Source organism: Macrotis lagotis, chromosome 2 (assembly GCF_037893015.1).
Source record: "Macrotis lagotis isolate mMagLag1 chromosome 2, bilby.v1.9.chrom.fasta, whole genome shotgun sequence".
Classification (NCBI taxonomy): Eukaryota; Metazoa; Chordata; class Mammalia; order Peramelemorphia; family Peramelidae; genus Macrotis; species Macrotis lagotis.
Window position 1 is genome coordinate 157,567,540 of NC_133659.1, and position 7,006 is coordinate 157,574,545.

The 7,006-nt window shown below is 38.8% G+C and overlaps 1 pseudogene; it reads left to right on the forward strand.

The window, feature by feature from the left end:
* Positions 1-571: 571 nt before the first annotated feature.
* On the forward strand, positions 572-1,047 carry LOC141511221 (small ribosomal subunit protein eS25 pseudogene; annotated as a pseudogene).
* The last annotated feature ends 5,959 nt before the right edge of the window (positions 1,048-7,006 follow it).

Consider the following 7,006-nt stretch of genomic DNA (forward strand, 5'->3'; position numbering starts at 1 on the left):
AGCCACTTAACCCCGTTTGCCTTGCAAAAACCTAAAAAAAATTAAAAAAAAAAAGACAAATATAAGCCAAAACTTCCTGAGATTTTACCACATACCCTGCCAATTAACAAAAATGACCAAAATGACAATAGTTAATGTAATAGAAAGATAGGTACACTGGCACATTGTTCAGGGAGATAGAGATCATCAGTACAACTATGTTGGAAAGCATTTTGGAATTATGCAAACAAAATAATTAAAATTTCCATAGCCTTTTACTTATGTCTCAAAGAGGCCATTGATAAGAAGAATCCTCACATATACCAAAATACTGGTAGCAGTACTTTTTGTGATAGCAAAGAATTAGAAACAAAGTAGATATTCATTGATTAAAGAATAGCTAACCAAATTGTAGTGTATAAAATTATTGTGCTACAAGAAATGATAAATGTGAGGAATACAGAGAAGAAAGGAAGGATCTACTTGAACTGATGAAGAATGATGTAAGAAGAGCCAGTAAACCAGTACACACAATGACAACAATATACTCAGAAAGAACAACCACACACATCAAAAGTGAATATTGCCTTTCTGTCAGACATCTTAGCTCGGAGGCGGTTGCAGTAAGAGTTCCTGAAGCCTCGCCATGCCACCCAAGGACGACAAGAAGAAGAAAGATGCTGGCAAGTCAGCCAAGAAGGACAAAGATCCCGTGAACAAGTCTGGGGGCAAAGCCAAGAAGAAGTTGTCCAAGGGAAAAGTCCAAGACAAGCTCAACAATTTGGTTCTGTTTGACAAAGCAACGTATGACAAACTCTGCAAGGAGGTCCCCAATTATAAACTTATCACCCCTGCAGTAGTCTCAGAGAGACTGAAGATTCGGGGTTCTTTGGCCCGAGCAACCCTCCAGGAACTGCTTAGTAAAGGTCTGATCAAGCTGGTTTCCAAGCACAGAGCTCAAGTGATATATATACTAGGAACACCAAGGGTGGAGATGCTACAGCTGCTGAGGATGCATGAAATGGTTCAACATTTTTGTGTACATTTTCAAAAATAAACTTATTGGACTAAAAAAAAGTGAATATTGCAAAATTATAAAGAACAAAGATGACACAAAAAAAAGAGTTGAGAAGATCTTCCTGCTTCACCCCTTTATATAGGTGGGAAGTGTATGTGTTTCACACTGCATATATTTTAGACTTTTCAAAGTATTTTTATGCTGATTTTTCTCTTTCTTTCTTTCTTTTTTTGCCTTTCTGGAAAAGAATGATTTTTGGGAGGGGGGTAGGAAGAGATACTGGGAAAAACTATGGTGAAGTTTAAAAAAAATAATTTAAAATTTTATTTTTACAAGATTATATTTAGGGGCAGCTAAAGTGGTGCAGTGGATAGAGCACTGACCCTGGAGTCAGGAGGACCTGAGTTCAAATCCAGCCTCAAACACTTAATAATTATCTAGCTGTGTGACCTTGGGCAAGTAACTTAACCCCATTGCCTTGCAAAAAATTAAAATAAAACAAAGATTATATTTAAATACATAATAGACTTTTGGATTATTACAAACTCAACATGCATCGGCAATGATACAAGAAAATCACAAAAATTAAGGAAATGTTAGGCTACATTTTTAAAAAAGTTATAGAACCCAAGAGAAAAGAGACAACAATCCTGCTTTACTCTTTCCTTCAATTTGGGTATTATATTGGTTCTGGTCACCACATTTTAGTCTAGCACTTGGAACACTCTGCTCTCACATAGATTCTCTAAATCAAGCTACCTCCTGTTGAAAGAGAGCAGAAACTGAGAGAAGAGACAGACAAGACAGAGAGACAAGGCACAGAGAGATTTCATATGTCAACCTGTGATAAGTTCTGAGGATACAAATACAAGCAATCTTGGCCCTTAAAAAGCTAACATCCTATTGAATGAAGGCAAGACATAAAGAATTAGAATGGAAGCTAGTGTATTCAGGTGGACAGCTGACAAGGAGGTGCAAAAATTTGGAGAATGAGTCTAAATGGGAAAAAAAAAACTTACCTTAGTGAAGGTATATCCTGCAATGGTGGTCCTGGTAAGGGGCTCATCAATCAGAAGAATGAGGTGTCAGAGCAAAGGTTTCTCCAAGATAGCCAGATGACTGGAGAAATATAGACAATGAGTTGACCCAGGAGTAAAGTGATACTCTGTTGATTCTCATCTACTCAAAATCCATAGCTTACCAGTTCTCCACAAATTATTTTATTTTTTCTACTCAGCTATAGAAGATAATTCAAAACAAAAACATTTAATGTAATAATAAAGTATAAAAAGAAGCAATAGACCATTTCCCTATAAACCTGAAGCATATTCTCTCACAAATACACATTCATTAAAATGAATATACCTAGGGTGGCTAGGTGGCGTAGTGGATAAAGCACTGGCCTTGGAGTCAGGAGTACCTGGGTTCAAATTTGGTCTCAGACACTTAATAATTACCTAGCTGTGTGGCCTTGGGCAAGCCACTTTACCCCATTTGCCTTGCAAAAACCTAAAAAAAATTTTAAAAAAATGAATATACCTAGAAAATATGAGAAGAAAAGCACATACCTAGGAATCATGTGTGACTATGATTCTTATGTAGAAGGATAACCCATGCCTATGATGCTAATGCATAGCTGATGTCATTGTATTGTTCCTACTAGGTTTGTTCCCTATCAGTCCCCTGTAGAATATGGTTACTATCAAGGAGTTAATAATTACATAGATGTGTGACCTTGGACAAGTAACTTAACCCCATTGCCTTGCAAAAAACTAAAGTAAAACAAAGATTATATTTAATCTTTAACCATGCCTAGTTAAAGGTCAAAAATCAGACAGAGTGCCCCTAAGTTAAGATTGTCTGATTTTTTAAAATATATCTTCCTCTGCTGAAGTATCTACAAACTTGTTCCAAACTTTCATTTGACTTAGAATTAGAAAGTCCTGGGGGCAGAGCCAAGATAATGGAATGCAAGAAGGAATTCTCACAAACTCTCCCCCAAAGCACTCAAAATACCTTTAAATAATGACTCTAATCAAATTCTAGAATGACAGAACCCACAAAAAGACTGAGGGAAAATTTTTTCCAGTCCAAGATCTGCAGGAAAGGTCTGTTACATCAGGGTTAGAGAAAGAGCACGCAGGGGTCAGCTAGGTTGTGCAGTGGATAGAGCACCTGCCCTGGAGTCAGGAGTATCTGAGTTCAAATCTGACCTCAGACACATAATAATTACCTAGTTGTGTGGCCTTGGACAAGCTATTTAACCCCATTTGCCTTGCAAAAAAACTTAAAAAAAAAAAGAAAAGAAAAGAAAAGAAAGAGCACATAGCACAGCCTGGCCAGAGCTGTAGCCAGCCAACTCCAGTCATCCAGGAACAGCCCACAGCTCCTGGGTCCATGGAAGTGATGGCAGTCTCCAGTTCTCTAAGGCCAGGGACTGCCAGGGACAATTGGGAAACTCAACCAGACAACTCTGCAGCACCAGAGAGTGGAGCTCAGTCTAGTAAAGACCTCAGTGCAGACCGAGCCCTAGGAATCAGGAACAGGCCTGGGGAGCCACATGGCAACTGTTTCCGGAGGGCTCAGTCCATAGATGATAAAGGGGGTCAGGGGAGATTGCAGAGATTTCTTTGTATCCATGAGGCAGAACTGTTTCTTTGCCCATTCTCAGACCCCAATTGCAGTCTCTGGTGTCCCAGTCTCAGGAAAAGGAGTTTACTACCATAGCAGAGCAGAAACTTTCTTCATGATTCCAGTGGAGAGAGGTGTGCTTGTGGTCATCCACAGACCAGAGCACAGGCCAGGAGAGCAGTCAGAGCCTCTCATAAGAACTTGGAGGTAGTGAAGTCCCTGGGGGTGTCCCTGAAAACATCTGTAAAAACCCTCAAAAACTTGGAACAATGCACCCTCCACCCTGGAATCAGAGCCCCACCTTAACAAAGAGTTAAAATCAAGACATAATCTATAGACATGAATAAACAACAGAAGAAAAAAAATACAACCATAGACAATTACTTTGGTCCTATGGAGGATCAAAATATGCACTCAGAAGATAATAAAGTCAAAGCTTCTGTATCCAAAGCCTCCAAGAAAAATATGAATTGGTATCAGGCTATGGAAGATCTCAAAAAAGATTTTGAAAATTAACTAAGGGAGGTGGAAGAAAAATTGGGAAGAGAAATGAGAGTGATGGCAGGAAAATCATGAAAACCAAGTCAGCAGCTTGGTGCAGTAATTTAAAAAAATACTGAAGAAAATAACATCTTAAAAACCAGTTTGGGTCAAATGGAAAAAGCAGTCCAAAAGATCAATGAGGAGAAGAATAATTTAAAAAGCAGAATTGGTCAGATGGAAAAGGAGATGCAAAAGCTCTCTGAAGAAAATAATTCCTTCAAATGTAGAATGGAACTAAGGGAAGCTTAAGAAATCAAGAAACAATAAAACAAAACCAATAAAAAATGAAAAACTAGAAGAAAACATGAAATATCCCTTTGGAAAAACAACTGATCTGGAAAACAAATCCTTGAGAGATAATTTAAAAATTACTGGATTACCTGAAAATCATCACCAAAAAAAAGAAAGCCAAGGGGCAGCTAGGTGGCGCAGTGGATAGAGCACTGGCCCTGGAGTCAGGAGTACCTGAGTTCAAATCCAGCCTCAGACACTCAATAATAACCTAGCTGTGCAACCTTGAGCAAGCCACTTAACCCCAATGCCTAGCAAAAACTTTAAAAAAAAAGCCAAGACTTCATTTTCCAAGAAATTCTCCAGGATATCCTGATATCCTAGAAGCAGAGGGTAAAAAATAAATTAAGAGAATCCACCAATCACCTCCTCAAAGTATCCCAAAATGAAAGCCGCCAGCTATAGTCAAATTTCAGAACTTTCAAGTCAAGGAGAAAATATTGCAAGCAAATAGAAAGAAACATTTCAAATATCATGGAGCTACAGTCAGGGTAACAAAAGATTTAGCAGCTTCTACATCAAGGGCTCTTAGAGCTTGCAATATATTCCAGAAGGCACAAAAGCTTGGATTACAACCAAGAATTAACTACCCATCAAAACCAAACATCCTCTTTCAGAGGAAAAGATGGACATTCAATGAAACAGGGGCTGTCAGACTTTCTTAATGAAACAACCAGAGCATAAGAGAAAATTTGATCTTCAAGTACAGGACTCAGGTTAAACATAGAGAAGGTAGACAGGAAGGGCAAATCATGATGTTGAACTGCTTGTATTCCTACATGGGAAGATGATACTGATAATTCATATAGAAGGAGCATATATATAGACAAAGCACAGGAGCAAGTTGAATTTAAAGGTATAATATAATAAAAAGATTGAGTTAATGGATGGGAAAGGAATGTACTGGGAGATAGGGAAAGGAAAGGTAGAATAGGGTAAGTTATTTCACATAAAAGAGGCAAGAAAAAGCTTTTGCAACAGAGTGGAAATGGGGAAAGGTAAAGAAGGAGTGAGTGAGCCTTGCACTCATCTGAAGTGGCTCAGAGAGGAAATAACACACACACACACAATTGGGTATAGAAATCTATCTTTTGGGGTGGCTAGGTGGCATAGTGGATAAAGCACTGGCCCTGGAGTCAGGAGTACCTAGGTTCAAATCTGGTCTCAGACACTTAATAATTACCTAGCTGTGTGGCCTTGGGCAAGCCACTTAACCCCATTTGCCTTGCAAAAAAAAAAAAACAACTAAAAAAAGAAATCTATCTTTCCCTAGAGGAAAAATAGGAGAGGAAAAGCTTGAGAGAAAGGGTTCAGGGGGAAGCATGGTATAGGTGATAGAAGAAAGGGAAGATCGTGAAAGAAGGTAATCAGATACAACATACTTTTTTATTATATTTATTTTATTTTTGTACAAATGATGCTTTTTTAATATATTTCTAAAATATTCTTGTTTAAGAGTAAGCATAATACCCCCTCCTGTCAAAAGATATAGACCCTTATGAGCAATAAAGGAAAGAGAAAAAAATTAAAATAAAAAAAATAATAGGGGCAGCTAGGTGGCAAAGTGGACGGAGCACCAGCCCTGGAGTCAGGAGCACCCAAGCTCAAATCTGGCCCCAGACACCCAGCTGTGTGACCCTGGGCAAGTCACCCCAACCCCATTGCTCTGCAAACACAAACAAAAAACCCAAAATAAAATAAAATAAAATAATAATAATAATAACAATAATCATCATAATAAAAAATGTGCTTCAGTCTGTGTTCCAACACTACTAGCTCTGTCATGCGTGGATCACATTCTTTATGGTAAGTCCATCACAAATGCTACTTCCATTTTTTTCCACTGTTGTCATTGCTGATCGCAGCTCCCTCCACTTGCACTTCCCCACTACCATATACTATATTTCCTCTCTCCTTTCACTCTGTCCCTTTTCTTAAATGTGCTATATGGTAGCTGAGTGGAGCAGGAGACTGATCACCAGCCCTGGGGCCAAGAGGCCCCGAGCCCACATACCACCTCTAAGGCCCAGCATCCACCTGGCCCTATGGTCCCAGACAGGCCATCCAATCCCAGCCCCTTGCAAGAAGTAAAACAGAAAATGTGTTATATCTGACCATTCTCCCCCATGGTTCAGCCTCTCCTCCATCACTCATATCCCCCCCTTCCCCCTGTCCCCTTTCTCTCCTTCTTACTCTAGATGTCTATACCCCATTGGGTATATATGCTGTTTCTTCTCCAAGTCACCTCTGATGAGAGCAAAGTTTCCCTCATTCCCCTTCACCTTCCTCTCTTCCATATCATTGCAATAGCTCATTGAAATAAAAAAAACTTATTATATGAAATACCTTACCTTATTCCACCTCTCCTTTCTCTTGCTCCCATTACATTTCCCTTTTAGCCATTGACTCCATTTTTACAATATATTATATCTTCAAATTCTGCTCTCTCCTGTGCTTCATCTATAAAAGCTCCTTCTACCTGTTCTATTAAATGAGAAGTTTATTATGAGTATTATCAGTATCATTTTTCTATGCAGTAATACA